Raw genomic sequence first — 27496 nt, 5'->3', positions numbered from 1 at the left:
GAAATACAATTCAATTTTGTATGTTTATGTTGTGTCCTGCAACCTTACTAAACTCATCTATTATTTCTGGTGGGTTTCTTGGTGGATTCTTTATGATTTTCTATATAAAAATCATATCATATGTGCAGAATAAGAGAAAACCATTCATCTGTGAAAGTAGTTTTACACCAAAATGGATTTTTTTTCTTTTTTTCTTCACTAATTCTCCTGGCTAGAGGCTTTAGTACAAAGTTAAACAGCAATGATGAGAAAAGACATTCTAGTCTTTTTCATGATTTTCTGGGGAGAGTATCCAATCTTTTACCATTAAATATAACATTAGCTGTGGCTTTTTCATTGATGCCTTTTATCAGGGTGAGGAGGTTCCCTGCAGTTTCTAGTTTTTGTGGGGGAAATAGGTTCTATTTACATAAATGGGTTAGAAAAAAAGCTTAGGGCAGAAAGCCACCACCAGAGGGTGAAAGCGCCCGAGGTTAGGTAGCGAGCTATCATAATGGGATCACGAATAAGTTGTTATATCACCTGCAGAAAATTGCTTTCCATCCGATGCCAATATCACAAACTCCACTTGCCCCCTAGACCCTTTGCTTCTTACACATACAAGTTAATGATTACTATCTGATTGCTTTCTCCACGTTTATGTGTGTAAGATCTTGTTTTCTTCACATTCACCACGTGGATAATATCTTGTGTTTTCTTCATGTTCACCCTGTGAGTAATATCTTGTGCTTTCTTCACATTCACCACGTGGGTAATATCTACTGAGTTCAATAAATATGGAGAAAAAAACCCTGTTTGGGCTCTTGTCTTCTTCTGGACATTAGCCTCTCTCATATTCAATTCTTATCCATGCTTTTGTTGGACAAGAGAGAAATCCAGACTCATAGTCTGTGACAGTTTATTCAATATTTTATTATGAAAGTGTGTTGGATTTGACCAAATGCTTTTTCTCTATTGAGATAATCTTGTTTTAAAATTTTAATTGGCATATTACATTTTTTTAATTTTTTTTAATGTTTATTTATTTTGACAGAGAGAGAGAGAGAGAGAGAGAGACAGAGAGAGAGACAGAGCATGTGTGGGGGAGGGGCAGAGAGAGAGGGAGACACAGAATTCCAAGCAGGCTCCATGCTCTTGGCTGTCAGCACAGAGCCTGAGGTGGGGCTCAAACCCACAGACTGCTAGATCATGAACTGAGCCAAAGTCGGACACTCAACCAACTGAGCCACCCAGGCACCCCTTAATTGGCATATTACATTAAGTAATGTTTGATGTTAAACAACCTTGTATATCTGGGACAGATTCCACTTGGTTTCTTGATTCATTTTGTTAATATTTTGTTGAGGATTTTTGTGCCCATATTTTTAAAGAGATATTGGTCCTTAGTTTTCATTTCTTGTGATGTCTTTGATTTAGGTATCAGGGAATAGATTCTTACAGTGAGTTGGGAAGTATTCCCTACTCTTCCATTGGAGAGTATGTGAATGTTTGGTGTTATTTCTATTTTAAAATGTTTAGGAGAATTCAATAGTGCAGGCTTGTAGACCTGGGCTTTCTTTGTGGGTTGTGTTTTGATTATTAATTAAGTGCCTTCACTTAATATAGTTTAATTAGATTGTCTATTTCTTCTTTTCATAGTTTGTGTCTTTTTAAAAATTTGTTTTCATTTCATCTAATCTATCCAGTTAATTGACATATAATTTTTCATAGAATTCCTTTATAATACATATTATTCCTCTAAGGTCAGTATTAATATCCCCTCTTTTATTTCTCTTTCTCCATCTCTCTGGCCAATCAAGCTAAAGTTTTCTCTATTTGGTTGATATTTTCAAAGAATCAGCTTTTACTTTTACTGATCTTCTTTATTGTTTTTCTACTATTTCATTAATTTCTGCTCTAATCTTAAGGTTGGGTTATTTATTTGATATCTTTCTTCTTTCTTAATATAGACATTTATAGTCTTAAATTTCACTCTAAACTCTGTTTTATCTGCATCTCGAGTTTTGCTACATGGTCCCTCATTTCCATGTATCTCATTTCCCATTTTATTTCCCACTTGATTTCTTCTTTGACCTATTGGTTATTGTGTAGTGTGTTTGCACGTATTTGCAAATATCTTAATTTTTTTTCTGCTGTTGAATTATAGTTTCATTCCATTGTGGTTGGAGAACATATTTTGTGTTACTTCTTAACCTAAATAGCTGGATCATGAGCAAATAGTTAGATCTTGTTTGTTTTTGTTTTTGTTTTTGTTTTTGTTTTTGTTTTTGTTTTTGTTTTGTTTTGTTTTTGTTTTTTATCCAGTCTTGCATTTCCTTATTTTTGGCTGGATGGTTTAATATAGTCACATTTAACATTATTACTAATGCAGGGACACATGAGTGGCTCACTGGGTTGAATAACCCACACTTAATTTCAGCACAGGTCATGATCTCACAGTTTGCTTCATGGGATGGAGCCTTGCTCTGGGCTCTGAGGTGACAGTGTGGAGCCTGCTTAAGATTCTCTCTCTCCCTCTCTCTCTGCCACACCCCCACTTGCTTACACACTCATTCTCTTTCTCTATCTCTCTGAAAATAAATAAATAAACCTTAAAAAGACATTAATGGGGAACCCGGGTGACTCAGTCTATTAAAAGTCTGACTTTCAATTTTGGCTCAGGTCATGATTCATGGTTAGTGAGATCCCACAGTTCGTGGGTTCAAGCTCTGCATGGGGCTCTGTACTGAGAGCTGGGAGACTGCTTGGGATTCTCTCTCATCTCTGTCTCTGCCCCTCCCCTGCTTGCTCTCTCTGTCTCTGTCTCTCTCTCAAAATAAATAAATAAACATTCTAAAAAATTAAATAAAAATTAAAAGAAAAATTATTACTAATGCAGTTGGATTTGTGGCTGCCAGTTACTGTTTATATTCCACATTTCTTGTACCTTTTTGTTACTCTATTCCTTGTTTAATGTTTTCTTTTGCCTTAAGTGGATATTTTTTTAATGTTGCATGTATATTTCTTAATGATTTTGTTTACTACATATTTTCAGTTACTTCTTTAGTGGTTCCTCTAGGGCTTACCATATACACACTACCCTATCAATATCAGCTTCAGATTTATACTACTTGATTCCAGTGAAACATAGTTACTCTTCTATATTCCCTTTCCTTCTTTTCTGTGATATTATTTTTCTACATATTACATCTGTAAATGTCACAAATCCAACAATACATTACTAATATGAATATTACATTACATAATTCTTATACATATATAAGAATTATATAAATTCTTTCGATTTAAAGAAGCTTAAAGGAGAAAAGAAAGCAAGTGTATTTTTATAGCTTTTGTTATGTTAACCTTTTGATTTACCATTTCTGTTTCTTTTTATTTGTTCTTATGGATTTGAGTACCATCTGGAGTCTTTTCCTTAGCCCAATACAGATTTGATCTCACCTGTCTCCTTTGTGCTGTTTTTGGCAAATATATTTTTATATGTTATATGTCCAACTGTGTGTGTGTGTGTGTGTGTGTGTGTGTAATTGGTTCTTAAATCAATTAAGAGAGAACAGGAGAAGATATATGCATTTATACTGTCTTTTATAATGACACAATTATCTTTACTGGTGTTTTTTGTTTTGTTTTGTTTTGTTTTTTTTGTATATGGATTTAAATTATTGTCTTTAGTAACTTGTTTTTAGCCTAAAGAACTTCCTTTAGTATTTCATGTAAGGTGGGTTTCCTAGCAACAAATTTGCTCAATTTTTGATCATCTGGTAATGTTTTTACTTCACCTTCATTTTTGAAAGATAGCTTTGCTGTAAATAGGATTCTTGGTTGGTTGTTTTTATGAGCACTTTGACTATAATATGTTATCTGCATTTCCCTCAGACCTCCATTGTTCCTGATGAGAACGAAACTGATGATGTTATTGGAGTTTTCTTGTAAGTGATGAGATATCTTTCTCTTGCTGCTTTCAAGAGTTTTCTCCTTGTTTTTGATTTCAGCTTTTTTTTTTTCCTGTGATATGTTTGTGGATCTCTTTGCATTTATCCTACTTGGATTTTATCGAACTTCAATTTATTGTTTTCAATAAATTTGGGAAGTTTTCAGCAATTAAGTCTTTGAATATTTTTTCTGCTCATTTCTTTTCTTTTCTTCTTCTAGTACTCCCATTCTTCTTACATTAATAACACTCACAGTTCTCAGAGGTTCTGTTCATTTTTCTTTTCTTTTTTATCTCTCTTCTTCAGATTGTATAGCTTCTATCACTGTCTTCAAATTTGCCAATTATTTCTTGTGCCAGCTCAAATTTACTCTGAGCCCCTCTTGAATTTTGCATTTTAATTATTATACTTTTCTACTCCATAATTCAGGAGTTGTTTTTCTATAATTTCTATCTCTTTATTGATATTTTCTATTTGATGAGACCTTGTCATCACATCTTCCTTTACTTCTTTAATCATGATTTCCTTTTATTCCTTGAACATATTTGCAGTGGTAATTTGAAGTCTTTTCTGTTAAATCCTATATCTGTTAATTCTCATAAACAGGTTCTCTTGCCTGTTTTTTGTTGTTTTTATGTTTTTATGTTTTATACTTTTTGTTATTAGAAAGTGGAAACTTTACATACTATATTGTAGCAACTCTGAGTACTCTGCCTCTTGAACTCATTATTTGTATTTGTTGTTGCTTAGTGAATGGCCGGGTTATTTTATTGGAGCCTAGTCCTCCCCTTACAAAGTTTAAACCTTTGATGTTGCTCCTCATGAGGGCTGTTAGAGATTGAATTATTTCTCTGCAAAACTTGTGTGTAAGAGTCCTAATCCCCAGTGCCCCAGAATGTGATTTTTTTCTGGAAGTAAAGTTGTTGTAGATTTAATTAGTTAATTTAAGATAAGGTTGTACTGAAGTAAGGTCGGTCCCAATCCAATATGACTAATGTCTTTATCAAAAAAGGAAATTGTGAGCCACCTGGGTAGCTCAGTTAGTTAAGTGTCCAAGTTTGGCTTAGGTCATGATCTTGCAGTTCATGAGTTCGAGTCCTGCATCAGGCTGTCTGCTGTCAGCGCAAAGCCTGCTTCAGATTTCTCTATCCCTCTCTCTCTCTGCTCCTCCCCTGCTAGTGCTCTCTCTCTCAAAAACAAATTAACATTAAAGAAAAGGAAATTTGGACATAGACATGCACCCAGGAAGAACACTGTGTCAAGACAAAGTCAGAGATTGGAATGATGCCTCTATGAGACAAGGAGCATCAAAGATTGCCAGGAAACAAACAAGAAACTACTGAGAAGTATGGAACAGATTCACTCTCATAGCCCTGAGAAGAAACCAACACTCCCAACACCTTGATTTTGGACTTCTAGCCTCCAGAACTGTAAAACAATACACTTTTGTTGTTTGGGCCCCTTAGCTTGTGGTCCTTTGTTACAATAGCCCTAGCAGACTAATATAGGGGCATTGGGTTTGCCCACAGTCGCTCTGGTATGGCAGTGGTTCTGGCAGGCCTGTATTTCACTATCTTTCTCCCTGACCTCATCCAGCTGTTACATTCCAGTAATTTCTTTTTTTTTTTTTAATTTTTTAATGTTTATTTAATTTTGAGACAGAGAGAGACAGAGCATGAATGGAGCAGGGGTAGAGAGGGGGAGACACAGAATCTGAAGCAGGCTCCAGGCTCTGAGCTGTCTGCGCAGAGCCCGACGCGGGGCTCAAACTCACGAGCTGTGAAATCATGACCTAAGCCAAAGTCCGACGCTTAACTCCCTGAGCCACCCAGGCACCCCTCAGTAATTTCTAACTAATTGCTTTATAATGTTCAACAATGTGCTGTTCATAAGTTGATCCACAGACAAAACTAATCAAATTCAAGCTCCTTTGAAGGGATAATGCCATAGATCAACGTTTAAACTTTTTTCAGACCCTAGTTAGGTTCTTCCCACTTGTCTCTCTCTGGTTCCCTCAGACAAGGTAATTAACATACAGTTTAGTTTATATGCCCAATGACCCTAGTAATCTCCTAATTCCCTTTCATCACAACTTGCACTGTGTTTGTTCATTTCTTAAGCTTGAACTTTATTTCAAGTTCAATTCCTTTGGGAAGAGATGAGAAGCTATCATTTTTAAGACTTGCTTCTCTCTCCCTCCACATCTCCCTACCCAGGAAAAACTTCTGAGCCACATCTCTGGAGCTGGATATGGGGACAATGGTATGTTTCTCTCTGAGTGACAAAGCTACTTCAGAAACCGAGGGCTGTATGATTTGGAGGGTGGAGGGTGGCAGCCTAAGGTCTTCTTACCGGATTCTCCCAGTGTGGAATCAACACCTTAAGAGTTGGACAAGTGGTATTTTCAGTGGTACTGTCCTCAAGGCAGAAATTCCAACCCCCAATTTTCATGTGAGTGGAAGAAGGGATGCCCTACCTCTGTTCATTTTTCTGGTCTATATTCACCTGTAACTAACTTAGCCTCAGCACCTGTAGCTGGGTTCAGAATGAAACATTCTCATGTGCTGTCCCTCCTGGGAAGATATATCCCTCTGACCGGGAGCTAGGGGAAGAGGTGGCCCGCTTTCTTGGTTGCATCCACCTGGAATAGGGCTCTTACCTTACTGAGTATGGATGAGCAAGTGAGGGAGCAAATCTCAGGGTAAATACCAGATTCTCATTCTTCTTATAGTATTTTAGATTTTTTTGACTAGCATTTCTTCATTGTCTGTCACTGTGACCATTTCCTGACACTTTAATTTTTTTTTTAAGTAACACCAGTCATTCTGGAGAGCAGGTTCAGAGAGCTCCTCATGCTGTCACACTCTAAGTCCCTCTTAATATAATTTTCAATGTATGAAAACTCTAGTAACAGAGCTTATCATGAGATACTATGAGACTAATGCTTTACCTTTTAAAAATCTAGTCAGCAGTGTTCAAGGAAGAAGTTACTCTAGAAAGGAAGTATAGCCTCTGAGTCTGATAGCTACTCTGTGACTTGTTTCTTTAAGATTTCTTTCACGATAAACCCAACATTTCATAATTCACAATAATCTCTGCCTACAGCCAAACCTCTCCAATTGGTCTAACTTCCCATTTCCAAATGTAATATGTTTTTGTTGATAAATCAAATAATTAAGTTTTGAATAATTGAATGATCAATTAAGATAGAAATTAAGACACAATTAAGTTTCATTGTCTGGTTGTTTTATTTGTTTGCTTATTTGTTTTATTATTTGCGGAAAGAAGAAAAACAAGGATGACATATTATTTTCTTGTGAACAGAATTTAATTGGAAAAAAGCTAATGTTATGCCAAATTTGGAGATGGAGGAATATGTTATATTTATTAACATACACAGTAAATTAGAGGAATTTCTTTTTTTAAGGCTTATGCATCACTGCTTTTAAGCAATGACTCATTGGTTTTGTTTTCATACAAGTCATAATTTTAAAGTTTCTGAACAAGTTTGAAAATGTCACATATCTTTTTCTAATACCTAGAAAAGCAAGGAAATTTATTTACACTTAAGGAATAGAATAGCTATAATCATCGTTTGGCTTTTAGGCTCAACTATTCTTATGCTAAATTGTTCCTAAAAAAAAGTGTAATTGTTATTTTTGAGTCCACAGTGAGGAGCTGGGAGGAATAAGATGGGAAAAATTACAGAACAGCAGTATAGTTATCTTAATGCCTAGATTTAATTAATATTTGAAAAGTGCTAGGCACAGGGCAGCAATTATATCAGTGGCAGAAAGCAAATCAGTATTTAATGACTTATGTCAATATAGTTGACTTTTGGCTCTTACTCATCTGTATGACTGTTTTCACAATCATTGAAAACAGTGATATTCTAATTATATTTGAAATCTTTGACATTGGCTTAAGAAAGATTTTCAGTAAAAGAGCTTTTATGACCCCTATTTTGATACTAAAAGAACAGAATGGCTTTTGAAAATATGGGGTCTAGACAGTGACATAAAATAATTATCATAAATCCTAACAATATTATGATTATATTATTATACTGAACATGTATTGATATGTACTATACTAAACACTTTATATGCTTGTTATGAGTTAATTGTCAACAAACTTGTGATGTAGATAGTTTTCAATATTCTGTTAAGAAAATTGAGGTCTAGCAAGATTAAGTGATTAGTCAAAGGCACAAGAGAATATTCAAAGGCACATAGAGAGTTCAAGGCTTTCAGTGTGTATACAATTATTATTTATGTAGTATTTTAATCCATCTTGAAGGATTAAGATACCTGTATCTTGAAGATACAGGTATAGCATATTGCAAAAAATAACAACAACAACAACAACAACAACAACAACAAAACCCATGTAGTATTCCTCAGACAATGCAGAGGCAATAAAAGCATGTGTGTATGGGCTGTGTGTATAATTAATGGGCTATTACTTAATTAACATTTTAATTTATAGCATATCACACTGCTATGCTGCCTCATTTTTTAAGCCTTATTATTATAAAAATAATCTTATGATATATTTGATCTTCTCTTTTCATGAGCTTGAGGAAATTTCTAAGTGCCTTAACGATAACATGAGATTTGTTATGGATCATAATTCAATTTTATATAATAATTAGCTTTCAGTTTCCTACCAAATTAATCACATCATTTATTCTGAATATATTCAGATTTTAAAAATAGATTAAAATTATTGTTAATATGATTCATATTAACATGTAAAATGAAGTTTATCATACATGGGAGGCCTCTATGTAAAATTTAATAGATAAAATATTTGCAATGTTCTAAATACAAAAAATGAGAGGTTTATTAGTAATTAAACAAAGTGACACCCCAAAAAGTGGACAGCAGAAGCCCTGTAAACTGAATAACATGCGGCAGTCAGAATGCTAAAAAATAAAACCATAAAATAAAAATGTAAAATTATTTCCCATTTATTACCTAAAGATGTTGCAAAGTTAAAATAAATACTTCATAATTAATTGATGAAGTTCCATAAGAAAACCTATCAAAAACAAATGTTCAAAAAAAGCAAATTTCAGAATTTCAAATTTCCTATAAAGTTTGGACATTTATCTTTAGGCTCACCAGCTGTGTTGCTAAATTCTATATAGCCCTAGACATTATTTGCTTTATAGCAGACACATACACACATATAAATATTATACTGTGTAACAGATATTATATATAATAGATATAAAAATCAATCACAAAAGTTTTGATCAAATCTTGGCAACTAAATAAAGACTAAATGTCTTGTTAGCACTCACTAGTTAATAATGGGTCATGATTATGTGTCCTATTAGCAGAACTATCACTATTTCATAAAATGAAACCTTGAATACAGAAACAAACTGGCATATATAAGGTAGAGAGTACAAACAAATAATCATATGCATCAAAAACATCATCTCAGTTCTCACGATGGGTATCTATCTTACAGTCACCAGACCAAATGTGTTGATGAAAACAAATGTTCACATTTTCTAGTTCTCACAGAAATCCTAGGGATATTTTTAGAGAATGTTAAGTTTTATCTCTTCTAAATGCATTTGCTTCAGCAATTCCTTCTTGTTGGGTTCAGAATACCTTATAGAGTATCCCTCAGGTTCTTGAACTTAAACGCGTGAGAGTTCTGTATCCTCTAAAGGCATTGATTCTGTTTACAAAGATCTCTAGGAAGGAGCACAGGGTGTTTGATTTTATCTTGCCACCTTGGCTTTGTCACTTGCCAGTCAGTTCGCAGATATGGATAACAAGTTAGATGTAAGAATGACTTAAAAAATGTACGTGTATAAATGATCATATTCATAGGCTTGTGTTCCTATTTTTAGTTGTTTGATTAAAAATAGATGCACAAAGTACAGTCTTGTACAAACCAAAATCGAATGTGTATGGCATCATACTGTCCTCTGATTCTCATTGCCACACACGAACTTTTACTGTATACCTAGATTTCCTTGTTGTATGAAATGTTATATTTTGTCTCACGGGCTATTTAGATAGTCCAGTAAAATAGAGTATGGTAGTGTATGTAGTGACCAAAACTGAAGCTGGAAGCCAGACATATTATCAGATTTCTGAAACTCCCTCCATCACTTGTCAATGATCAGCAAGAGGAGATTGAGGAAGGAACAGTATTTTCAATTCCTGTTGTGAGGATAAAACTAGATGCTGATGGATATGAAATGATTGCATAGAAAACAAATTTCAAGTCAAAGCGCTCATCTTAGGCTAAATACAGCTTGATTTACCCACAGATAATAGATATCCTAAGGTAGGGATTCTGTTATTGTTGATTTGCTGTCACTAACTATAATTTATATCAAGTATAATAATCACTAATATTCTAAGTCTTCTTGTGATATGATAAAATATTCTTAACCTATTAGAAATATAAAGATATTTTAAAAACTATACAGACTTGTGATCATATTTTTGTCAAATTATCATGTCAGAATGGTATTAAGTCAGATTTATCTCTTGCACTATATTACTGTATTTTTAATATTTTTTGTACAATATTTTTAAGAATTACTCAATGATGATTACTTTTGGAGATCTCTTTAACTGTAAATTATTATTTCTATCTCATCATCCTTGAGATTTAAATATATATTTGTTACAGTTGCTTGGTTTTTCTTTTCTCCACACATAGTACGTGAATATATCAGCTGCAACATGGTACTTAATTTTATTGCGTTTACTTATTGATGAACTACATGTGTGCTCAGGAAAGTATTTTTAGAAATATGTTCACTGAGAATGGTCTCTCATCTATAATTTCTACCATAAGGCAGCTAAAATCCCCTCTTGAGTAAGATACATGTGCAAATTTAGTACTTTAATGAGAAAGTTTAAATGAACACTTCACTTAGCTGAGGTTATTTTGAATGTGCATACATACAAGCACTCAGTGTTTCAAAGGGAAACCACTAGTTGATTACAGTCCTGGGATGTAGGTAGTCAGTTTGGGTACAATATAACCTTCCCTGAAGATCCCCTGATTAAGATTTACTCCAGAACATGTTCTCTATATTTACCTTTGCTTGAACTTCACTCACCTCTGTATGACCTCTGTTTAGCTTGTGCACAATATCTTTTGGTCGGTCTCGGGAGCTGGGCTGGTAAATTACAGAGGAAGAGCATCCAATTGCCCAAGTCCTCTCTTGAGAGTTTAACTCTCTGGAGAGGTGCCTCATTCCCAGGGGCAGGGATGTAAATACTTGACCTAAAAATTGTACAGGTGGTTTAATAAGGCCTGGAGGCTTAACAGTTGGGTTCATCACTCACTGGCAGAATCCACATGAAATAACAGTGTGGAAAAATTTCTATCTCTTCCATTTATGCTAGTGTTTGAATACAGTTTCCTCTATCCAACAATTAAATGTTTATAAATAGTATATAAAATGAAAACTAGAAGTGTACACAAATGTATAAAAACAGACAAAGCATATATTATTAGATAAACTGTTATAATCATGATTTTTTGTTGAACTGATTTATTGTCACAAACAAAAAGGAGAATTATATAGAAGCTGACAGGTAATTATACTTAAATTACAAAGACTATCCCTAGATTGGATTGAAAATGATGGTTCCTATATGCCATCTGTCTGCTTGGATCAAAATAGCACTGAACGGACCGATTAATAAAAGAAGAAAGAAAGAAACAGATAAAACTAGGAAAATATAAAGGCAAAGTTTCTGTACATAGAATTATATATATGACATTATGCATGTATGAATTATAGATATATGAAATTATTGTCTTCTTTAAGAAAGGTTCATGTTCTGAATTTGAGATATTGATTCCCTCTGGACTCTGAATCCTTGATGAGGAAAACACAGGAGACACTTATCATAACAACAACCTTCCAGAAACAGATGAACTCCCCTTCCAATTAGCCCTAGGTCAAAACTATTTTTTCATGGAAAGTTTCTTGTTTATTTGCCCTTATTTTTTATCTCTAATGAAAAGGAGAAATAGAGCCAAGTAAGACCAAATTTCTTTTATAATATCATCAAACCTTCACAACACTGAATATATATACATATATATTAATATAATATATATATGTAATATATATATACATATATATGTATATATATAATATAATATATATGTAATATATATGTATATATATTTTCACAACACTGAATATATTATATATATATATATTGTACCAATGAAATTATTGTACCAATAATTATATATATTATATATATATATATATATATATATATATATTGTACCAATGAAAGTTAATATTTTCTATGATATCAAGGCACATTTCAGAGGATGTCCCATCATCATTTTCTGATTAAGAAAACTTTCAAGCATATGTAAGAGTGGCGAGATGAATATGGTGAAACACTGTCATGTACTGTCACTTACCTTTAACAATTATAAATTCATGGCTAATTTCGTTTTAATTATACTGCTTTTCACAACTCCTTCAAGAAACTTTGGCGCAAATCCAGGTACATATTTTAGCAGACAGCTGTGAAAGATAAAAGTGCTTTGTAAAATAGAATACAATATCAATATAACACACATGAATTACAATCTCAATCTATTATTGAATACACATTCACTGTGAAAGTTTCATTAACGTAAACATTTTTATTTTTGCTTTTATGTTTGAATCAGATATCCAAATAATGTCCATATGTTCAAAGTGGTTGGTATCTCCCTTCCATGTCTTTTTATCTGTAAGTTATCTTCTATCTCTCTGTTTCTTTGTTACTTAGTAAATAACAGGGTTGGTTTTGTCCTGCAGAGTCCAGTGAACACAGTTCTATGTCTCCTATTATCTCTGCAAATTGCAGGTATATCTGGAGGATTTATCAGGTTGAAGTTTTGTTTTGTTTTGTTTTGTTTTTACTTTTGATAAGAAATGCTTATAAGTCCTGTTGCATTCTCCCATCAGTAGGCACATAATATCTAGTTATCTGGTTATCAGCAATTGAGAGTCATTGCCTATAATCAACACACTAGAGGTTTGAAAATTGTGCTATAAAATTCAATTATTTCTTCATTGATTGTTAGCTGAATATTTTTCTGACCTGAAACTCCCATTGTTAACTATTTGGTGACAGTTAGGTATAGTCTGTACCGAAAATACAGGATGTATGTTTGGTTCTTTCCCTTTATGTTCCGGTTTTCTTTTACGTTTTTTTTTTTGGTTTGTTTTATTTTGTTTTTCCTTTTTAAATGTTGTTTCCCCAACATCCTAATGTGACTGTTCCAGGTATCTACTGTTGTGGTAAAAAAAAAATTGTGGTGGCTTTAAACTGTGGCAATCATTTGTTTACCCCTCATCTTTCCATGAATCATGAATTAGGGAAGAGTCAGCTGAGCAATTCTAGTATTTGAGATCTGTAGTTTGAAAACTAAATAGTTGGAGATTGGCCTGTCACCTGCCTCTGTGCGTGAAGAATTAGGCTTCTCCATGTGATATTTCTATATGGACTAATTTGAATTTTCTAACAATATGTCAGCCTGAAGTCAGGTGCTAGAGACGGAATGTTCGTGTCCCTCTGAAATTTATATGTTGAAACTTAATTTCCAATGTGATGGTATTTAGAGTTGGGGTCTTTAGGAAATGATTAGTTGATGAGGGCAGAGCCTTCATGAATAGGATTTCGTGCCCTTATAAAGGAGACCTCAGAGAGTTCACCCATTACTTCCATCAGGTGCAGACACAGCAAAAAAGACAATTATCTATGAACCAGGAAGCAGGTCTGTCATTCACAGACTGAATCTATTGATGCCTTGATCTCTAGCTTTCAGATTTGTGAGAAGTAAATTTCTGTTGTCTATGAGCCATTCAGTCTTTGATAACAGTCAAAATGCTTGCATGACGACTGATTACCTCTAGAGAAAGTGTTCAAAGAGAAAAAGAGGAGGTGTGCCTGGCATTCTGAAGACAATCTTGGAAGTTACACAGCTTCAGTTTGGCCCTATTCAGTGGGCAGAGGTAGCCAGAAAGGTTCACCTAGTTTCAACAGAAGGGTATTTGGACTCCACTTCCTAAAGAAAGTTCACTTGTAAGAAAAGCATGGAGAAAGAAAAGCATGTAGAGATATTGTTGAACTATCTTTAAAATAATATCTAAAAAAGGGGTGGCTGGGTGGCTCAGTCAAACATCCAACTCTTGATTTCGGCTCAGGTCATGACCTTATGGTTTCGTGAGTTCGACCCTGCATTGGGCAGCGTGTAGCCTGCTCGGGATTCTCTCTCCCTCTCTCCCTGCCCCTTCTTCACTCACGCTGTCTCTGTCTCTCTCAAAATAAATAAATAAAACTTGAAAAAATTTAAAAAATAATGTTTAAAAACACATCTAAAATATATTGTATGTAAATACATCTGACGTGTTCTAACCTGTTGATTCATATTGATGTTATGATTCATATTGATGTTCATATTGTTCCATCTTTGGCATATGAAAGAAGATTATTCAAGTCGGTTTCAGGTTCTCTAACATGGCCTAGTTTACCCTGATAGCTTTTAATTTTCTTTGCTTTCTGTGATGATTAGGTATTTTGAGAATGTCTTGTGTATTTTGTGTCCAATCATGGCTCATTGTTACTAGGTCAGTCATTTCTAGACACTTTTATTCATGGCTACAACTAGAAAATATTTTTCCTTCTTTTTTTTTTTTTAAGAGAAAATAAATTAGGAGTTCATACTTCTGCACTCAGTACAAATTAAAGATGACAGAGATTTTACCTAACTCATCAATCTTATATCTCTGCAGCCTTTGTCCCATTCATAAATCCTAGTTCTTAATGAGACAAGTATAATTACTTATTTTCTTTCCCATAATGCACACTCAATCTCTTTATTCTAAGAATGAAAATATAGATACTAAGATCAACTATAATTATTGAGAAGAGATAAAAATATCTTGCATTTTTTTTGTCCTGCAAGTAAATTCTACTTGGAATATCTAATCAAATTATTATATTTTAAGTCATATAGGACACTTTTCTCTGTGCTACCACTTTGATACATTTTTTCTTTTATTTTGCTTTCAGTTTTAATTTTAATTTTGTTTTTATACCTATAAAACATTCTTATATTTCCAAAATATAATCAAATTATACATATTTTTTACACACATATCTCTGCTTTATTCCACCTGTAGATAGTTTTTAGGATGTCACAATTTATTCTGCCATTTTTATCATTTAAGTAAACACACACACACATTTATTCACACCCCCTTATACTTGGCAATATATTATGGAGAATTAATAAATGATAGTTATAAGTAAATTCATCCTTTTTAATTTCAGCTGCATAGAACTCCACTATATAGATATTATTTAGTTTATTCATTGAATTTCCAGTTAATTGTCATTGTGTTATTTATGGTCTTTTGCTATGAAAAATTGTGCTATAATAAATAGTAATTTCCCATATTAGACTGGGAATGCATAGGTTTTTATTTTACATCTTCTCTAAAACTAATATTACATTGGTAATCCTCATAGACAGAGCTAAATTTTTACTCTAAATATTTTGGCTAAAAAATCACATTGTGCATTTTATAGTATACTTAATATTTAAGATCCTACTTGAATATTTATTTTTATGCAAAATTATAGGCAAAACAAAAGCTTGCCGGGTGAAAAAGACACCAAAAGTGTAATCACGTACCTGATCCAAGGTGAGCATATCACAGGAAGGGAAATACTCTTAGACAGAGGTTGCATTAAGCCTTTTCTTGTGTGATGTATCACATTATAACTTCATTTGTATTAGGAGATCTATTTACACCAATGGTTTTCACAGGTACCTGTACTTAACAGGTGCCTGATTTCTTTTGAACTGCCCTAGTCTTTCCTAAAAGCTATGTGCTAAACCAAAACCAGACCCTTTTAAAACAGATTTTTAGCATCAAGAGTCTCCTAGCAATATCCAATATATCCAGGCACAATAAAATTTTACTTGTCATACCAAGCACCAGGAAGATTGAAACTTGAAGGAAAATCTAAACTTAACTCATGCTCATACCAGAAGAGTCAGTTGTTAGAACTATCTAACAAAGATTTTAAAGCAATCACCATAGTATTTTTTCAATAATAATTGTGAATTCTTGAAGCAAATGAGAAAATATAAACTCACAGCAAGGAAATAAAAGTCATAAAGAAAAGAAACAAATAGAAATTATGGAATTGAAAAATACAAAACAGAAAGAAAGAAAGAAAAGTAAGAAAGGAAGGAAAGAAAGAATGAAAAGGAAGAAAGAAAGAAAGAGAAAGAAAGAAAGAAAGAAAGAAAGAAAGAAAGAAAGAAAGAAAGAAAAAAAGAAAGAAAAGGAAGGAAGGAAGGAAGGAAGGAAGGAAGGAAGGAAGGAAGGAAAAGAGACAGACTTGTTATATGAGCACCATAATAGAGTGGACATTACAGAAAATAAAATCACTGAACTTTAGAACAGATCAATAGAATTCACTCAGAAAGAATAATACAGAAAAAATAGACTTTAAAAATGATAAGCAGTCTTGGGGCCTTTGTAAGAATAATAAAACAATATAATATATAATAAAACAATAATAAAAGATTTAAAACTCATATCCCAATTTAAAACCCATATCCCAATGTAGAGAAGAAATAATATGTGGCAAAAAATATTAAAAGAAATGGCCGAAACCTTCACAAATTTGACAGAAGATATATACCTACATATCAAAACAGCTGAGCAAACTCTAAATATGACACAACCAAAGAAATCCAAGCCAGCTCATCAAAATTAAACTTCTAAAAACTAAATATAAAGAAAAATATATTTATAAGCAACCACAGAACACACTCCCTAGAGGAGAACATTGATTTGAAGGGGAATGGACTTCTCATTTGAAACAGTAGAGGCCAGCAGGAAGTGGCACCACATTTTTTAAGTGTTGAGGGAAAAGATCTATCAAGCATGAAATCTGTATGTAGCAAAGAATCCCTTCAATAATTAAAGGGAAATAAATGCATTTTCAGACAAATGAAAACTAAACTATTCTCTAGAACAAAAATGTGTAGGTGTGCCTGGGTTGCTCAGTCAGTGGGTGGGTCTTCACCTCAGGTCACGATCTCATGGTTTGTGAGTTCAAACCCTGTGTTGGGCTCTGTGCTGACAGCTCAGAGCCTGGAGCCTGCTTCGAATCCTGTGTCTCCCTTTCTCCCTGTGTGCCCCTCCCTGACTCGCGCTCTGTCTCTCTCTGTCTCTCAAAAATGAATAAACATTAAAAAAATTTAGAATAAAAATGTCTAAAGAATACTTTCTAAACAGAAAGAGAGTAGTAACAGAAGAAACTTGTAACTTTAGAAGGGTAGAACAACACAATATTTTCAAATAGGAGTACTATATTACACTATCCTTATTTCTCATGTTCTTCTTAAATCGTATTTGATGATTCAGGCAAAAATGATATCGTCCTATGTGTTCAATGTATACAGAGAACATTCTTGAGACAATTATATTTTAAAAGTGGTGAGAAAAAAAACCCAAAGGAAAGGAAATTTCAGTACTTCACTCAAAGTAGTAAGGTATCAATATTAGAAGTTTTTATTAAGTTGCATATGTAAATTATAATATCTAGGGCAATGGACTGAATGTTTGTATCCATCCAAAACTGAAATCCTACCCCCCAGTGTGATGGTATTTGATGGGGCCTTTGGGAAGTAATTAAGCCTAGATAAGGCCACATGGGCAGAGCCCTCATGAATGAAATTAGTACCTTTGTGAGAGACATGAGATTGCTTGTTTGCTCTGTTCTGCTCTCTACCCTGCCAGGATACAAGGAAAATGTGGCATTCTACAACCCAGAAAACCCTCAGCAAAATTTGACCTTGACCCCTGATCTCATACTTCCAGCCTCCAGAACTGTGAGAACCAAATACGCTACGTCATCTCTGGTATTTTATTATAGTAGCCTGAACTAAGACACACTAAAAGACAAAGATTGACAAGAATAAATTGAAAAACATGACCCACTTTTATGCTATCTATAAGAAACATAGTTCATATTCAACAACATAGGTAGGTATAAAGGAAAAGGGCAAAAGAAATAGTGTTAACTATAATTTTAAACAGCAGTAGTAGCTATATGAATAGCACATAAAGTAGACATCAAAGTAAAATTATGAGAGATAAAGGCCATTACTCAATGATGAAAGTATACATTCACCAAGAAGATTTAATGATCCTATAATATGTATGCATTAAACAACAGAATTCATGAAACAAAATATATGAAATATAAATTGATAGAAATTAAAGTCAAATAGTCATATCTACGATCACAACAAAAGAATTTAATATCCTGTTCCCAGCATTTGATAGAATAACTAGACAGAAAATTAGCACATAAATGGAAGAAATGAACAACACCATCCAACAAGATAATCTAATTGACAATTATAGAACACTCCATGCAAACAGTAGAATACACATTTTTTTTCAAATATCTTTGCAACATTTACCAAAACAGACTATATTCTGGGTCTTAGGAAAAACCTCAACGAATTTAAAAGAATTGAAATAATATAGAGTAAATTTTCTGACCATAGTAAAATCCTAGAAAACCCTCAAATAATTGTATTAAAAAACACACTTTTAAACAACCCATGGGTCAAAGAGGAAGTCTCAAAGAAATTTTTAAAAATACATCGATACAAGTAAAAATGAATATTTAACATATCAAAATGTGTGGAACATAGCCAAAACGATGCTGAGAAGGAAATTTATAGTGCTAAATGATTACATTAGAAAAAGTAAGGTCTTAAATCAATTATCTAAGTTTCTACCTAAGGATAACCATAAAAGGAGAACAAAATAAACCCAAATCAAGCAGAAGGAAGAAAATAAAAAAAGAACAGAAATTAATGAAAACAGGAAAACAAGATAATGAAACCAAGAGTTGGTTCTTTCAAGTCATCAACAAAATTAATACACCTCCAGCAAGACCCACAGAGTAAGAATGGAGAACACAAATGTCCAAGTTACTGCTGAACCCAACATACTGCTTATAAATTGAGGATGATATGACCTACTGAGCATTAAGTTTGGGCATGCGCAGCAAAATCTTATTAACACACTAAAGTATTGATTATAAATTGGGCTCTAGCGGTTCCTAAAAAGCACAAGGGTATTACATGAGCATGTGGCTTATATTCCCATGGCTTCTACTTGTTAAATTGCCTCCTTTCTCTCTACCCACACCTATAACCCTAAAGGAAGTTCCCTATGTCCAGGTGATGGAGGAGGTGCGTTATGGGGCCTCATTTACAAATGGTTCTGAACAAATGCAAGGCTCCAGTCAAAGCTGAACAGAAAAAGCATGACAGTTCAACTCAGAATTATTCTTAAATGACAGTGGACCAAAAAGTTGTGCCGTGAACTGGATAGTCCACTTTACCTGAGCGTGCAGAAGGTCAGAGTACATAGTACTCTGCTATGGTTAGTACAGGGCTTTGTACTAATTCATAGATGATTTAATGGTTTAACTGGATAATCTGATATTTGGAAGAAAAGTGATTCAAAAGTTGAGAAAGGGACCTAGGGAGAATGTATGTACATGGACATTTCTAAACAGGCAAAAGGTAGGAAAAGATTTGTGTTCTGTGTAAATGGACACACAAGTACAATCTTACTTTTTGGATGGACAAATAACCTGTTTTGTGTACATGAGTCAGGCTCTTTCCCTAGTCACCTCTGTTCTTACCTGATGGGCTTATGACAAAATAGCTTGCATCTGAGATGAATGGGATAAGTTCCATGCACTTCGCTTTCTTTACTATCCCACATAACCCTGAGGTAGTCTCCCCTTTTAAATGGTGGGAAAGCTGTGGAAGACTCAGTTATGATGACATCTAGATGACAACATGTTGAAAATCTGGGTAGCATCAACCAGGACATTTGCTTAATATTAGAAACTAATATATTTTACTATTTTTTATGAAAAAGATTCACAAGTCTGAAAATGAAAAAGTGGAATGAGTGTCTCCTCTCATTATTTCTACCTATACACTAACAAAGCTTTTGCTTTTTCATCCCTTTAAATTTGGTCTTTACTGGTTCATAGGCCTTATATCTAAAAGAGAAATATTTTTATCAGGGTACAGCATGATTTTATTAAATTAAAAGTTGAAACTGCATTTAGCCATTTATTTGATTTTTTAAAAAAATTTTAATGTTTATTTAATGTTTATTTATTTCTGAGACAGAGAGAGACAGAGCATGAGTGGGGGAGGAGCAGAGAGAGAGGGAGACACAGAATCCAAAGCAGGGCCCAGGCTCTGAGCTGTCAGCACAGAGCCCGACGCAGGGCTCGAACCCACGAACCGTGAGATCATGACCTGAGCCGAAGTCAGTCGCTTAACCGACTGAGCCACCCAGGTGCCCATAGCCATTTTTTTTTTTCAAATTCCTTTACCATTTAATCAATAGGAAAGAAGGTGCTTAATCTTCTGGCTAGTATGACTGATTATATCTTGTGAAAATTGGATTGCATTTAAATACGTGTGAGACGACAAGTGGTTTCTAACATAAGAGATCCTCTGAGTTATATGTCAGAATTATGTCATTCTCCTATAAAAGTTACAAAAAAGTAACTTTTAGTTTTTTCAGAGTTTCTTTTCTGTTTACAATTTCTTTAAAAAATCAACCTAAAATAATCCTACGCCAAATAGGCATATTTTGGGTGGCAAAATTTGTTCCCCTTCAGTATAGTCCTTTCACACTTTTTGGAGACTAAAGAACTTAGTTTTCCTGCAGAGATTTAAAAAACTTGGAGATCATCCAAAAATGTATGCTTTTTAACTACTTACACTGATTTATTTATTGGGTATAAATTCTGTATTTTGTAGCTAAAACAGTAGCATTGTATATAAAAATACTTCTTAACTTGTTAATGTTACAATGTTGAATGTTATATTTATCTAAAACTTTATTAAAGGTGATTTTTTTCTATGAAAAATTAGTAAAATGTTACCTGTACACTGTGTGAAGCAACAACCATCCTTGAAATATTTCCTTCAGGGGTGCCTGGGTGGCTCAGTCAGTTGAGCGTCCGACTTCTCAGGTCATGATCTTGCAGTCCGTGAGTTCGAGCCCCGCGTCGGGCTCTGTGCTGACAGCTCGGAGCCTGGAGCCTGTTTCGGGTTCTATGTCTCCCTCTCTCTGACCCTCCCCCGTTCATGCTCTGTCTCTCTCTGTCTCAAAAATAAATAAACGTTAAAAAAAAAATTAAAAAAAAAATAAAAGAAATATTTCCTTCCAACTAATGGTGAAAACAACAGTATTGGTTGTAGTTTTTTGGTCTTTGTTGTCTTTAATTTCACTTAATAAAACAGATTATAGAATTCATTGATTTGTTATATGTTATATTTAACTTACTAGTAATAGCTTGGATATAAAAAAGTATTCCTCAGGCACAATAAAGCAAAATAGATCAAAAGGGTATTATTTTATATCTTTTAGAATGTTAAACACTAGAAAGTCGAATACTGCTACCTGTTACCTGGGATATGGGGCTGTAGTAATTGTTATGCATTCCTTGTAGGTGTATATACTTGTCCAAGCACTGAGTGAAGCAATCTGATATTATTTCATCAAGTTAAATATATTTGATGCTATTTGCTATTACACTGTAATTCAACTTCGGAGTATATTTCTCAGTTTCACAAGATATTTCCAAGGATGTGTAGGAAGATACTTCCTTATTATAGCATTATTTTTGGTAGTGGTTCATTGCTTGAAGAGTGGATGTAAAATATAATAAATCCACATCATAGAGTACTGTTTATCAGTTAACCAATTACTCTTAAAAGTATAATGGTGGGGGTGCCTGCGTGGCTCAGTCAGTTTAGCATCCTATTTCAGCTCAGGTCATGATCTCATGGTTCATGAGTTTGAGTCTCACATTGTTCTCTGCACTCTCAGCACAGAGCCTGCTTTGGATCCTCTGCCTGTCCCCTCTCTCTGCCTCTCTCTCTCTCTCTCAAAAATTAATAAACATTCGGGGCGCCTGGGTGGCGCAGTCGGTTAAGCGTCCGACTTCAGCCAGGTCACGATCTCGCGGTCCGTGAGTTCGAGCCCCGCGTCAGGCTCTGGGCTGATGGCTCAGAGCCTGGAGCCTGTTTCCGATTCTGTGTCTCCCTCTCTCTCTGCCCCTCCCCCATTCATGCTCTGTCTCTCTCTGTCCCAAAAATAAATAAAAAACGTTGAAAAAAAAATTAATAAACATTAAAAAAAATGAACGATGGTGACGGTAAGAAAAGTATCAAGAGGTATGACAAAAACATTTATGTAAATTAAGATATATGTAAAACAATTTAAAATTTATTACAAAGATGAAAAAAATCAAGTAGATATGCACATTAGAATGTCCAGTTATAGAGAGATGGGAATGGGAGTAAATGGAAATAAGTATGTATAAGAAGAAAAGGGCCTTGAAGAGACCAATAATTTTAATCTTCCATTGCCAAAGAAGTGCTATTATATCAACCCCCTGTAGCTATAGTCTTATCATCAATGCAAATATTAAAAATATATATTTAACAACTGATGTAGCACAGCTACCAACAAATTAAAAGATTAGCCATGTGGGCACTAAATAATCACAAAGAACACTGGCTATCAAAACCATTTTAGTCACAGTAATGTGCACTAGCTAAATATCAATGATGCCTCTTGCCGTAAAATAAATTGAGATACTAAATCAACTATTCCCACAAAGAGAATAGTAGGGTCAGTTAGATTAAGAGGTATGTTCTACTAACATTCAAGTAAAAGAAAATTTCAATCATACAGAAACTTTCCAGAAAATAAGAAAAAAATAATATTTATATAGGGGAATAAGTTATAGACCAATTTCCTCATTGGGATAAAGATAAAGTATCTTAAAGAAAATATTAGCTAATCAAATACAGTGGTGCATGAAAAAGTAAACATGTCAGAAGCAACTTGTGTTTTCCCATTTTTAAGTTTGAATCAATAAGTAAAATTGATTAATGTCATTTCATTAACAAAATAAAAGATAAAAAAATGCAATGAAATTAAAAGAAATGTTAAAATAGTTAATATCTATATTTAAAAACTTAAAAAAACAGGAATAGAATGAAACTTGCTTAACCTTAAAATAGATTATATAAAAATAATCAATGTCAAATTCAATATATTAATTGTCAAATGTTGAAAGAATTTCCTTTGTGGCTGAGAAATGACAAGGATGCCTTCAACTAGCACTTCTGTTAAACATTGTACTGCAAATCTCAAGCAATTACATAAGACAAGAAAAAATATGAAGTATAAGTATTTAAAAAATAAACAAAGTCATTATGTTATAATATTTAAAAATACAGAGTTATTCCTAAATAAAGACAAGGGGGCATTGACAAGGGACAAGCCCGCATCTTTAGTCATATGAATTATAACAGAAATACCACTTCAAATAGTGGGGGAAAAGATGGCCTTTTCAATAAATGGCATCAGGCTAATTGACTATACAAAATAATAAACAGTCTTCTACTTCATACCATATCAAACATTAATACCAGATAAACAAACAAGCCAAAGTTGTTTTCATAATGTAAAAATTCTAGAAAATAAATTACAAAAATAGTAATGATATTAAAGCAGGGAGAGATTTCTTAAACCAAAGAAAAACTAAACAGAAATAGATTAACAAATTAAATATCATTAACCTAATAACACTGTTCATCAAATATTGCATTAATAAAGTGAAAAAACAAGCCCTGGAGTGGAAGAAGATATTTGCAAGATTTCTATCAGGGAAAGAGTCCTATTACCAATGTAAAGGATTCATATAAATAAATAAAAATTCACACAATACCAAAATGGTCAAATGAATGGAAACGGACACTTCACAAAATAAGGTTATCAAAATACCTGAATAATACAAGAAATTACTCTTATCTCCTTATTAGTGCAAAGAAAATCTAAATAATAATGAGATAACACCATTACAACCACCAGACTGGATGAAATAAAAAGACTGTCAATATTGTATGTTGTTGAAGATCTAGGGCAATGAAACTTTCATACTCAGCCATTTTTTTTTCTCAAGGAGCTATATAGTTCTTTTTTGATGGAGAATAATATTTAAAAAAATAGTGTCTTGGTCCTGTATGTGTTCACCTCCACTGAAAATATTGTAATTTCCAGGCCCGTTTCATAGATTGATCTAGAAAATATATCAGTATCTGCTTCTACCTAAAAAATGGATCCCTCCAATTTCAATGTAATACCATAAATCTTTTCCTTTCCATGTAATTTCACTCCTCAAATGGTTAAAACAGGCCTGTCAGGTTTTGCTTGTTGTCTAGTTCTTAGCATCCCCAGAAAGCAGTTGCAAAGAAAAACTAGTGCCATGGTAAAAAAATAAAAATACTGAGAGTTTAATAATGTTTATGGTTATTTTAGTCTTTAGTCTTTTCTATAGTCAAAATAATATACAAAAGACACTTGGATTAATTCTGTTTTTATTCATTTGAAACATTTATTTATCCCTTTTAATAGTCTATGTTAACCATTTTCCTCTTTACCAGTTTTTTTTTAATTTTTAATTTTTATTTTTGGACATTAACATTAACATGGTTGCATAAATCAACACCACACTTAAGAAAAAAAAAAGATTCAGTAATATCCTGATCCCTTAAACTTTTTCCCATACAACTAATCTCTTTGATTTCTGATCTATGCTTCCCATGTTTCTTTTTGCAAAATAAATAAATTCATGTATATTTTTATGTTTTCCCATCATTCTTACACAAAAGTTAAAAAAACTAAAGGAATTCTTTTGGAATTTGCCTTTTTTGAAGTCATTCCACATAAGTCCACAAATATCATTCTTCTTGTTTTTATGGCTGCATAGTACATCCTTGAGGAAATACACCATACTCTCTTCAATGAGTATGAGCATTTAAAGATTTTACTTCTCAATATTGTACAAGTGCAGGGGTGCCTAAGTGACTCAGTCGGTTGAGTGTGCGACTCTTAATTTCGTTTCACGTCATGATCCCAGAGTCCTTCGATCGAGCCCCACACATCTGGCTTGGTGCTGAGCCTGAAGCTGCTTAAGATTTTCTCCCTTTCACTGCCCCCTCTGCCCCTCTCTACCCCTTGCTTGCTCTCTCTCTCTCTCTCTCTCTCTCACTCTCAAATAAATAAACAAAAAATAAAGTGTACAATTGCAAATAATGCCCCAATGAATTAATTTGTGCATAGGTATTTTTGTATAGAATAGATTCCTCAAAACAGGTTGCAAGGTAAGGAGATAAAAACATGATTTTCTTACATACTGTCAAATTCTTCTCCGGTTATTTCAGTTACATTCTCATTAGCATTGTTTTGAGTAGCTGTTTTCTTACAGCCTTACCAACAAAATGTTTTCAAAAAGTTATAATTTTGCCAATCTGATAGGAGAGGAATGGTATCTCAGTGAAGTTTTGTTTTACATTTCTCATTATGATTGAAGCTGAATATTTTATTTTTATTTAAGAACAATTTTATTATATTTATTAATCATTTTCATGTAATTAATTTTTCAATTAAGTTATTAAGATTTGGCCTACATTCCTTATGACTTCTTAATAACTATGTCATTCCTTTATCTGTGGTTTACGTTACAAATATTTTCTCCAACTTATTTGACTTTTTATTATCTTTATAGTATTTTGTTTTCTGTGCAATCTTAATTGTAAACTTAAATTTGTCAATCTTTTCATTTACTGCATTGGGTTTAAGTCACAAGTAGTTGTTTTGTTTTGTTTTGTTTTGTTTTGTTCTGTTTTTTAACATCTGTTTGTAGAGGAATTCATCCTGTTTTCTTCTAGAACTTGTACAGTTACATTCAAGTTTCTAACCATTTGAGGCTTCCTGTGTATTGCGTGATGTATGTATCATTTTTTTAATGTTTATTTTTGAGAGAGAGAGACAGAGTGTGAGCAGGAGAGGAGAAGAGAGAGAGGGAAACATGGAATCCGAAGCAGGTTCCAGGCTCTGAGCTGTCAGCACAGAACCCGATGTGGGGCTCAAACCCATGAACTGTGAGATCATGACCTGAGCCCAAGACGGATGCTTAACCCACTGAGCCACCCAGGCGCCCCTCATTTTTTTTCGTACGGCCTTCCAGTTTTCCCAGCACTCTTTATTTCAAAAATGTATATTGGAGTGCGTGGGCGATTCAGTCGGTTAAGTGTCTGACTTTAGCTCAGGTCATGATCTTGCTGTTCCTGAGTTCGAGTCCCACATTGGGCTCTGTACTGAATGCTCAGAGCCTGGAGCCTGCTTCCAGGCTCAGAGCCTGGAATCTGTGTCTCCCTCTCTCCCTCTCTCTCCCAGACTCCCCCACTCACACTCTGTCTCTCTTTCTCTCCCTCAGAAATAAACATTAAAAAATACATATTAAATTTAATGATTTAGATTCCTTTTTAAAAATTTTATACCGAGGTTCTCTTCTACTGATTAGTATGCCAGTGTCAATTTATTTTAATTGTTGAAGGTTTATACAATATTTTAATATCTTGTAGATAGTGTCCTTTTCTTCTCTTATTCAAACTTCTTCTTGCTGTTCTTGAGAATTAATTTTTCCAAGCATATTTTGAAATCTCCATAAAATTCGGTATTTTTATTGGGATTATGTTGAGTGTATAAATCTACTTAGGGATAGTAGATATCTTTATGATGTTGTTTCATTCTACCCAGGAATAAAGGAGGTCTTTACTTGTTCTAGTGTCTTTCAGGAGTTTTGATAGTCATCCTTATGTAGATTTTTCACATTTCTTGTTAAATTTATTTCTAGTGTTCCTTTGTGCTCTACTGTATATTTCTTTAGATTGTATTTTCTATCTCATTAGGTATATGAAGGCTATTGATTTTTAAATGTTTATTTTTATGTTCTGCTATCTTACTATAAAATGCTTTATTTGTAGAATTATGCTAAGCCATCCATTCTCTGGAGCCCTCTAGGTATACCTCAGATGCCCCCCTTCAGGTTCCATTACTTCAGTAGCTGGGAGTGATGGCAGATGATAGCTCCCAGCTGAATCCTATTCCAAGAATTTCTTTCAGCCAAAGAAAGAACCCTGTCCAAAGTCACATATGCTCTTTGGTGATACCCCATATCCAAAGACTGCTGTATGTTGGTGTATGAAGCCACAGGCCCCCTGGCCTGAAGATAGGGCATCTCTGAAGCTCCGTCCCAGTTCAAGGACTCCCGGGAGAAGCAAAATCAGCTAAGGACTATGTTGCTTTAGTTTCCTATAGCCAATCCTGCTGAGTATTGATCCCAAAGATAAACCCCCGCTAAAATAAAGACCATCCTAAATGGAAATCTTCCCATCCGTGTCTAATTCTGCGAGAACACAATCTAAGGCAACATTCAAACAGAGATAATTTTGGATATTTTTTTTCTATTGTTAATGGCTCCAATTGATTTCTCTTGCCTCATTGTCTAAAAATCTGTGCAGTGTTGAAAAGTAGTGGAGATAGTGGGCACTTTTGC

General features: G+C 33.8%; 2 long non-coding RNA genes across 2 annotated transcripts in view; one reads left to right on the top strand and one right to left on the bottom strand.

The window, feature by feature from the left end:
- Nucleotides 1–27496, top strand: part of LOC131514965 (uncharacterized) — a 305085-nt gene that overhangs the window by 56406 nt on the left and 221183 nt on the right. The gene's annotated exons all lie outside the window — the stretch shown is intronic.
- The window catches only part of LOC131514964 (uncharacterized), a 125428-nt gene that overhangs the window by 72074 nt on the left and 25858 nt on the right, over nt 1–27496 (bottom strand). The window contains exon 2 of the long non-coding RNA XR_009263364.1: nt 12369–12474. This is a non-coding gene — a long non-coding RNA (uncharacterized LOC131514964). The remainder of the gene's footprint in view (nt 1–12368; nt 12475–27496) is intronic.

The sequence above is a fragment of the Neofelis nebulosa genome, chromosome 6 (genome assembly GCF_028018385.1).
Source record: "Neofelis nebulosa isolate mNeoNeb1 chromosome 6, mNeoNeb1.pri, whole genome shotgun sequence".
In the NCBI taxonomy this organism is placed as follows: domain Eukaryota; kingdom Metazoa; phylum Chordata; class Mammalia; order Carnivora; family Felidae; genus Neofelis; species Neofelis nebulosa.
Note: the sequence above shows the minus strand (reverse complement) of the source record. Positions and strands in the feature narration are given on the sequence as shown.